General features: G+C 46.0%; 1 protein-coding gene across 21 annotated transcripts in view; it reads left to right on the top strand.

Moving 5' to 3' along the window:
• The first annotated feature begins 1,801 nt into the window (after positions 1-1,801).
• The window catches only part of LOC118315013 (neuronal cell adhesion molecule-like), a 71,367-nt gene continuing 63,196 nt past the window's right edge, over positions 1,802-9,972 (top strand). For 9 of the 21 annotated variants that reach the window (XM_047333134.1, XM_047333138.1, XM_047333145.1 and 6 more), the window contains exon 1: positions 1,802-3,453. The gene's annotated coding sequence lies outside the window, so the exon portion shown is untranslated. The remainder of the gene's footprint in view (positions 3,454-9,972) is intronic. The other 12 variants (XM_047333141.1, XM_047333142.1, XM_047333151.1 and 9 more) reach the window with 6 other exon arrangements.

The following is a 9,972-nucleotide window of genomic DNA, read 5'->3' as shown; positions in this document are numbered from 1 at the left end:
ACTGAACGCAGTCCTGGCTGCAGGGATTTCGAGGAGATATGCTGCCGACCTTGTAGATACATGTGGCAATGTGACAAGATAACTATCAGCACAACTACTTTAACTCTGTCCTCTCTGCTGTGAATACCAGCTGTTTGCAGGAGTTTATAAATCTGTGTTTGATCCTGAGGAGTCCGGCCTGTCGTGACTCTTTCGCTCCTCTGACCACTTGTTGAATCTGTTCCAACCCTGTAGTGTTGGGAGCCAGACCGATTCACAGTAACTGAAGTGAGTGAGGAAAAGGACTTTTCACGTAGTGATGAGTAGGAAACACATTTATTTCGAGCTAGGACATAGTGTCAGAGTTAATGTGAAGGAGAAGACCTGCTTGAGTACACAGTGCTTCAGTGTTATTAAGACTCTGAAGCTGATCACTTTGTGTTTCAGTGGCTCTCAAAATTGGCCTTGGATGTTTTCTCCTTTTAAATTTGCTCCAGTGGTGACAGAGATTTGTCCATTATAAAAACCTTTTTATTTAACCTGAGGGTTAAATGAAGAATTTCCCAGAGTGGATGGTGTCATATAAACCCACAGCTTGTTCTTGTCAATAGAGCCGATTGTCGTCACTTTATACAGCAAGACAGAACAAAATGCTTTGGTTTGTGATAAAGGCGCAAATATAGGATATCAGGTATGAGATATCAGAAAAAAATTTAGTAAAAAAACAAAACATGAACCAAGAATTCACATGAATAGCACCTGTTCCTGAGACACAGTGCTGTGTATTGTAGAGTCATGTCATGTTTCTGCCCCCTGTGTGTTAACACAATTAGGCAGCCAGTAAAAGGCTGCTCCCACTCAATTCAGAGAAGTTCTAATGTTATTAAACGGCAGACTGGGGGGGGAAATGCATCCTCCTCTGATTTAAACAGATCTGACTCGTGAACATGTCCCCCAGCAGTGATCACGTCGCTAATTTGATTTCCATTGCACCTTTTGGCCAAACCTCCACTCTCTGAATGTGAGCGTGTCTCCCCAGTCCGTGTCAGGAACCAAACTCGAGGGGGTTTCGACACGTAGCGCGTTCTCCGGTCTATGTTGTAATGTAGCAACTGTTAACCCTCAGGGCGGCTGCTTCTCAATTAACACCTAACATTTAGTGGCAGCAAATAACCGAGCTCATTAGCACTCAATTTGTTTTTGAGCGATATTGAGACAAGATATGAAGAGTTTCATTTCAAAATAATGACTGGTCCATTTTTAACAAGTGGCAGAGACACAAGTGATCGATAAACAACCCTTATAGGTTGAACAGATAATCAATAATGTGAATTAGAACCTTTAAATGAAAAAAAACAACAACTTTGTGAATACTGATTTCTTGTTTATCCTAATCAATATGTGGCATAGTGGATATTTTGACTCATTAAAAGATATAATGACATAACGTGAACATATTGTGGCTATGATGTTGTTCTAGACCGCTGTGATTTGATGTGAGTTCTGACTAGGAGCCTGCTGATCTGTGCGGAATCTGCGTTATTTAATCACCGCCCTCTGATGGGAACCAGGCCATTTCCTGGTTGGCTTGCTGGTGCAGCATCTGTTATCCTCTCTGCTCTGAAAAGAATAAAGAATTCACACTGAATCGGTGAAAAAAACCGGCCAACTGATGACTCTGTCTCCCCTGCACAATCGCCAGGCCGTGTCTTTGCATCTCGGCGAGCAGAGGACTTTGAGGATCCACCACCGTAATATGGCACAGCAGCGGTGAGGCAGAGACGCCGTCTTCTCTGGTGGGTTTTTTTACATTTCAAAACAAAGCCCTGACAAGATTCCACAGTCTCCACGGTGCAGTATCCATGAACTTATGAAAATCCCTCCGAGTACTATATGGGTAATATGCATGGGGGAAATTAAGAGAATATTTTTTTATTTAATGAGATTCGAAGGGTATTCAGACGTATCTGGAGGCAGTCTGCACTGAAGGGCGAACAAAATTATAACACTTCTGAGTGTGGTGCTGGGGAGGAAGATGTGAGCAAGAATCCCCTGGACCCTCCAGTTGATGAGGTGGGAAACTGCTGCTTTCGAACACTGGGGGATTACGTCCAACAAATGACCTTGGCCTTGTGTCAGCATCTCCATCTCTATTTTCAGTCATTTTATCTGAACCTACTGTTTTGCAAAGCAGATCGTCTGAGGAAATATTCCACAAACAGGAACGTTGGAGCACTGGAGACAGCGAAAAGAAGGGTTGGGGCAGATTTTACCCTCTCAAATGCAATGTGTCACCCTTTAGGCTTCTTACGATGAACTGCTCACAATATATTTCTGCATGATTATTAAGTGCATTTCCTCATTTATCGTCCGATCTGTGTCGAAGCCTAATTTGAGCTAATCTCCGTCAGCCAGCCTCTGGACGGCCACTCGAATCAGAAACCCAGTCTACTTGCCAAACCGGGCTTAGCCGAGTAATAACTGCATCACTCTCTTTCTCTGTTTGATGCTATGGCTGCAGATGGCTGCCATGGCTAAGCCAGAGATAATGCGTGTGGGTGACACGCACAAACGGAGGAGAGCATGGGCAGCCTGAACTAAGAGGAAATGTTGCTTCTTTTTTTTTTTATTTAAGTCACATGATCTCATCCAGCAAAGTGTTGGTTGATCCCTGTGCCGCTATTGGTGCGAGAGAAAACAGTGTAAGAGGGTATGAGGAGGACATGCAAATGGCCGCGAGCCATTAAGGCCCAGAGCAGCTGGAATGAAGTTCAGGGTCAAAAAGGTCAAGGTGCTCATATTTGACTAATTGCAGTTTGTGGAATTAAACGTTTCGTTCCAGTTTCGTTCCAACCTCACTTTACATGTCAAGCAAAAACTCTTAAGCCCGTAAGGCTTGAAACTACTCCAGTGGCGAACACTATAGAGGCTTGTGGCATTATCACTTGCAATTTTGAAATAACAACACAGCAGCTTAATGAAAAAGCTGCTCCCTGCTGTTAAATCACAGAAAGGGACGTTGCCGAGCTTTAAAATAAAAAAAACAAAACAACAACAACCAAACTTTGGGCTTGTTTCAACCCGGAGAGTGGTCCAGCTGCTGGACGGAAACATTAACGTGTCTGTCCGTGACAAACGATTTCGCCGGAGCGGCTCCGCTCGCCCGAGTCCACCGTGCGTCGGCAGCGGCGCCGCGGTGCGCGCGCACGCCCCGGAGTGCCGCTGCGCGCCCCCGCCTACGTGTGTGTATTTGTGTGTGTGTGTGTGTGTGTGTGTCGGTGAGCTGGTGGGAGAGCAGAGAGCAGAGAGGACCAGTGACTGGAGCAGGGGAGACCGGTGGAAGAGGCTCGGCGCTCAACGGGACTCCGCGTGAACAAACACGCAGCAGACGCCGTCGCGCTGTCGCAGGGGACCGAAGACGCGCACACGCACCAGGCTCCGTGGGTTCGCGCCGCCGGACGAGCAGGAGATAAGGTGAGCCCGAATAAAATGACAGCGTTCATAAAAAAAACAAAAAAAAACCCAAACACGTGTCGTGTAGCTGACGGTTCGCGGTCAGGAGTTTGTGCCGAGGAGGGAGGGAGGGGAGGGGGACACGCAGCCTGCTGCTACCCCGAGTTGGATGCTGTTGTGGAGGTCTGCCGGCGGAACCACTGCTCTCCTCGCGGCTCGCAGGGACGCAGGGGTTTGTTTTCAAAGCTGCGTCTGTCCGTCCCTCTGTCCGTGTCTCTGTCCGTCCCTCTGTCTGTCTCTCTGTCCGTCTCTCTGTCCGTCCCTCTGTCCGTGTCTCTGTCCGTGTCTCTGTCTATCTCTCCACGTTTTACGCGTCAGCGTTCATCCCCAGGAGGAGCAGGTGCAGGCGGGCGCTCAGCCGCAGGACCACTGTCACTGAGCCACTGTGCGCCGCTGACGAGATGCTTAGACGTCGTGTCACTTATCTTCCAGCCTCCGCCTGTGATCTGTCTTTGGTGCTCACCCAGATAGATCGATAGATGGATAGATAGATAGATAGATGTCTATGTTTGATAGCTGTCCTCATACACAGAAATCCCCCATGTCCCGTGAGCTGATTCGCTCCCCACATGTTTAATTCCCCTTCGTATTCATTTCACAAGTCTGGTTTGTTTGGACCGACCGGTCGGTTTGTTTAGTCCAATTTCCCTTCATCAGACTCAGTCTGATTATGACAGACACCCCCCCTGAGATTCACCAGTAAACATCTCATGCCATTATCCCCCCCCCCCCCCCCCATAACCAAACAACTGCTTTACTGGAAACCCACATTCCCACCCAATCCCCTCTTTACTCCCCCCTTATCCTCCCCCTCCTCCCTCTGTCTTCTCTTGGTCAAGGCTTCAGCCGACCCCCCCTCATCCCCAGACACTCTCACTCATACACACTCCCAGACAGACACACATGCCTCGGCTGCACACTTTCCCTGCCCGCTCAGATATGGCCACATTAACACAATGCTAATGACCCCGCACTTCATTGTCTGGAGCTCTTGTTCTTACTGCTCTGTGGAAGGGCTGACACACTTTCCAATAATGTTCATTCACTCCGGGCAGACCACTGTTAATCTCTTTAAGAAGATAACAATATCCCTCTATCCTCGCCTTATGTCCACTTTGCATTAATTCAGAAACAGGCGGCAAAAAACGCGTGACGCCACTTTACCGATGCATGTTTGTGTGCCTGCTGGTAATCTCTTCAGTCGTGGTTTAACCACGGTGAGTCGGGATGTCGCTGTGGGTCCGGAGAGCCGCTCTTCTCTCCAAGCTGCTGGAGCTCGACTGACCGGACATTTCAGACTCATGTCTAACGTGGAGAAATCAGGACAAGATAGTGACCTACATTGTGCTGCCATCTTTACTTTCACCCTCAGCACAAACGGCACTAGGCAGGGGAGATTTGCATAACTAAGGGATTATCATGGCACACGCTGGCCGGAGTTATTGTGCGAGCACCAGCCAGTCGCACTGTGCTGACCCAAAACCAGTGGCGGGCAGCTCTGCTCCGGGGGCTATGGGAAAAGCTTGGGTGTTGGAGGGAAAATGCCACTAATTCCACTGTGTGGGCCGCAGAAACACGCAGACCATTCTGAGAGAAGTGATCAACGCTCCTTCTGTAAGCGGCCGTCTGTGGCATTGTGACCTCCACCAACTGCAGGAAGGGACAAAGTCTCTCATAGATGGAAAGAGTTGTTCTGTGCCACTTGATGATGCCGATGATAGTGACATCATTTCTCTGAGGAACTGATGTGAACCTGAGAGACTTTCACTTGGTTGATTCGTTTTCACCACCGACACACTACGTGTGGGGGAAATATGGGCTTTAAAATTCATTCAAAGATAGGAAGGATATGAAGTCAACAAATTGCTTTCAGAGTAGGAGACATTCAAAGTCAGAGGAGATTAGTGTAGTTGATATTTAAAAAAAGAAGAAAATCAAACACCTCATTTATTGTCTGGCACTGGAAGATCCAGCATTTTAATGGCTTCTAGTTGATTCTAATTTAGGCCTTACTTTTGTTGTTTTTACTAGAATCCAACCGATATATCGGCCTCACTTACATTTCTGTCATAATGGTTTGATGATGACATCTTAGGAAGACTTCCATTTTATATATCGAGCGATATATAAGTATTGGAAGTGTTTTATTCCCTATTATTGTAATCTGCTTCAGCCCCATAAACCCCATGTTGATCGGGCTCTAGTTTTGACCATTGCCTCTATGACATATATTATAGGGTTGTACAGTCCCAAAACTAATAGCTCCAACTCTAATGGGGCAGGAAATGAGCAATGAGATATGAGCTGAAATCCAGTTGATTGGTTATGCGACAAAAAATGAAATGGCAACTATGTGGATATTTATTTAATTGTTTTGTGCAAGAAAATGTGTCACAGATTCTCCGGTGTTTCCCTCTTTGCCCTATATGATTCGGTCTGTAAATGTGATTAATGTCTACAAGGATCGGTTTAGTGTCTTTGCAGTTCACCTTTGTCTTCTCTTCCAATTGAATTGAAGTAACCCAGGAGTTGGTCTAAAACCTGTGATTGTCTGTGTCTTTTTTGCCACATCTGACTTCTGTTTACTGGTGCTACCATGTTCCCAGAGCTCAGCAGTTACCTTGCTCGGGACGGTGATGTCATGACCGGCAGATTTAATGGCCAAAACTATAAAACTAAGGTCAAGGTTTACCCCCCCCCCCCATAATTGTTGTTTAATATAGTGGCACAGCCATTTCTTTTTCATGCAAAATTGCACAAGGCCAAGTTCACTAGCATGCCATCCTAGGTCACTCCGGCTGATTGACTGAATGATTGAGTGTGTGTGTGCGTGTGTGTGTGTGTGTGTGTGTGTGTGTCCTGCAGACACGTGTACTTGCGTAATGAGCGGGGACGATCCAGCAGCCGTTATGAATAGAAGTGCTGTGCTGCTCAGCTGTGATGAGGCTAAATCTCCCGGGACTGATAGAGGCCCTTGCCTATCCATTAGTGTCACTGCGGTCGGGGTGTTTCTTCCGAGTGAGCCTGTCACACACAGGACCACAAGGAGCACAGCACACCGACACCGCCTGCGCCTCCCTGTCATAAGCATGTTCGTCTCATTTTGGAACTGATGAGTGCCTCATTAGACGACCACAGAGGGAGCGAGCGGCATGTCCCCCTCCCGCTTCACGGCTGCCTGAACACTTGTGTGTGCACAAATGCATGCGGGGGCTTATGAGTACATGTAAAGAAGGGCATACATGTTCATTATATACAAACACGCGTTTCTCTCTCTCTCTCTCTCTCGCTGGCTGGTGGGTGCAATTAGAGTTTCACACTCAGTTAGGCAGAGGCTCTAATGGGGATTGACACGCTCCTGCGAATCCACTGCACACGGTTTCAACTGTTGATGTTTTCTTCCTGGACCTGTTTATATAAGTATGAGTGGATGGTGACAGATGACTGCGAAAAATTGATTCTCCTTGATAATTTATTGAAGTACTTTTTTAAATGGAAATTCTAAACATGCTGTGGTCTCAGTCTCTTCAGTGTGAAGATGTTTTTTGCTTGTTTCTGCTTTATATCATTAGGAATTTGAATTTTAAATTGTTGGTGGGACGAAACAGGATTTTAATTATTAACGATGAAATGAAATGAAAATATCTGTTAGTCACTGCCCTGATTTCCGCTTCTGAATTGTTAGGATTTTATGCATTTATTTGTCAGCGTTAATCGACTTTTTTGAGGTTTTGGTATGTAGGTTGGACAAAACAAGACATGAAGGTGTCTCCTCGGGGTTCTGGGAACAACTCTTTCTGACATTTTCCGATTGATTCATCAAAACATAATTGGCTATTAAGTTAAGATAAGATATTCAACTCAATTGATAGAACGTTAATTGGCAACAATTTTTATGATTGTTTTATAATATTTGGCTCAGAAATATCCTTTGATTGTAGACTATTAAATATGTCAACCTGGCCTCTGGGAAATCCCAAGAGATATTTTCTCTTATCTCTGGACATTTGTTAGCCATGCCGCTTTCTTGTAACAATTCTTGGTCTGGTACTGTAAGATCAGTTTGGCAGTAGGTAGTGCGGACAGATGGGGGATGAGTAGCGGTCAATGCAGGTGTCCCTGAACGACTCACTGTGACCGTATCATTACACCAGAGCTTTACACCATGACAGTCATCAAGCCTGATCACTCAGGGTTTCAGAGGGAGCGCAGCTATCTCCCACATCAGGGTATTACACCCCGTAGTGAGAACAAAGCATTTAAAGATGCTCTTTACTGTTCAAACCAACTGCCAGGCAGCGGCAGCAATAGATCCCCCTTTTGAAGTGGCAGGTCGGGATAATGGAACGTAGTGTTGTGGGTTTTATGTTTCCTTTCTACCCCCAGTTGAGCACCTGACAGGTTAACTAGCTCCGTCTACCATTGGCTCTGACTCCCAAACAGGCTGGAGTTCAGGGAGCTGAAACAAACGAATGAAAATGAGAATTGACGTGTGTTCAGACTATTTTTCTTTTCTGAATTCTCGCAAGGTGCTTCGGTGTCTTGCCTCCCACTAGAAGAAGCAGAGGGAGGGAAAGTAAAAGTGGGAGTGTTTTGAAGCGTTCAGGATTTCAGGGGGGGAGGAGGGGTGGATCATGTACCTCAGTGGATGCTGAGAAGGGACAGGGGGAACAAAGGGGGTCTGTTTTCTCTGTCTGTACTGGTGGGGCGGCTGTTTTAGCCTCTTTCTTGCAGCGTAGGGGGGTGATGCAAGGTTATGCCCGAAGACATCCACAATAGAAACTCGGGTGTTGGAGCCTCTGTTTGAACACTGTTCCTACTGAAGAGGACTGGAGAGGCAGTCCTTGTTACCACAAGCCTCGGGCCTGTTCAGGCTTTGGCCAACTTTGGAAGGGCACCAGATGTTGGAGAGGTAGTCGGTGGCCCAGTGGCAGCACATAACAAGAACCAGTGCTTCCTTTTCCTGTCCTGAAAACAACAGGAGCTGGGCATCGCTCCAGCGGCATTGTGTAGGCTGGCCAAAATTACAGAGAATTCAGGAAGAGTGTGTACTTGAATGCTTTCTCGTGTGTTTTCAAGCCTCCGTCCTGCTCCCATTTGCATAGAGCTTAAGAAGAGTCGGCCACACATCCCACTCTCTGTTGGCACAGTGATGAAGCCTTCTTGGGTCGTCTAATAGCTCAGCAAATATATCACCACAGCTCTTATTCTGGCTTGCAACGTTGGATCTGCCAAGAAAGCCACTACAAGCCTCCACACTCTTACCAGCAGGCTGCTGAATGTTACATCCTATAAACTTGTAGAAGTGGGGGGCTGCAGAGATTTAAGCAGTGCAGAGGCGTAGCTTATCTTTGTTGCCCCAGCACATGATGCAACAGTGGCTGAATCAACAGGAAAGAAGGGGACACTTAGCTGTCAGCTCATGAATAAAGTTGACATGGAAGCACAAAGTGGCTTTGCCATGGTTCAGGAGGCTCGCTGACCTCGAGGTCTTATTTAGGCCAGGCCCTCTAATGCCCTTACCCTGTGCTCCACCCTCTACCCCCTCCCATACCCTGGCTAAGGGTAAGACACCATGTTAGCACTCGGCAGCCACCACAGAAGGGCCCTTAATCCAAGTGGGATGACAGCTTGGCTCTGGATGCTGTTTCTGTGGCGCTGAGACCAATGGGCTTTTCTTTCCCCCTTTTTCATCCCTTAAACCCCCCAAACACAGCCACTGGAATCCTGGGAAAAAAATTCTCCCGGGAGACAAAGGAATGGGATGGTAAACAAATTCAAGTCTGAACCTGAGATTCCTCCATTCAGCAAAAGAGAAATGTGCTTGTCCTATGAGATATCAAAAGCATAAAACCCAATGCAGGCTAAAATGCTTTTTGGTTTTTTTTATTATGTCGACGCCACGTGTTGTGTAAAAAAACATAATCTATACCCAGTTAATCTTTGTCCAGGCTTCAAAATGATTAGGGAAGATTGAGGTCAGAAAGCCATTAGAATCATAAAATGTGTTGCCACACCAAACCCCCTCCTTCCTTTACACTCATCAGCTGAGCCATCCAGATATCACAAATGAAGTAAGTCATTTAAAAACTATTTTTATGTTCCAGCTCCTGAAATCTGGGGATTTTCTGCTTGTCACTGTTTTGTATCATTCTAAATTGAATATATGTTTTTTGGCCTGTTGGTGGGACAAAAGCTCATCAATCATCTAGAGCTCTGGCCATTTGATTTAATATCTTCTGACATTACGTAAATTAAAGTTACAGAAAATGTTATCAATAGATGTAGAGATAAAAATGTATTATTTGTAACCCTAGATGTTTTGGACTATGAGATAATATGTTGATCTGAAAAGTGGAATGAAAAAATATCAGTCATACAGACCCACAGTACGAATAGCCATAACTGCCCTAAATATGTATTTGTACAGTGTGTATATGTGCCTTGTTAAATTGATCTTCCTTCCCCTGTAATTACACA

This window comes from Scophthalmus maximus, chromosome 7 (genome assembly GCF_022379125.1).
Source record: "Scophthalmus maximus strain ysfricsl-2021 chromosome 7, ASM2237912v1, whole genome shotgun sequence".
NCBI lineage: Eukaryota > Metazoa > Chordata > Actinopteri > Pleuronectiformes > Scophthalmidae > Scophthalmus > Scophthalmus maximus.
Note: the sequence above shows the minus strand (reverse complement) of the source record. Positions and strands in the feature narration are given on the sequence as shown.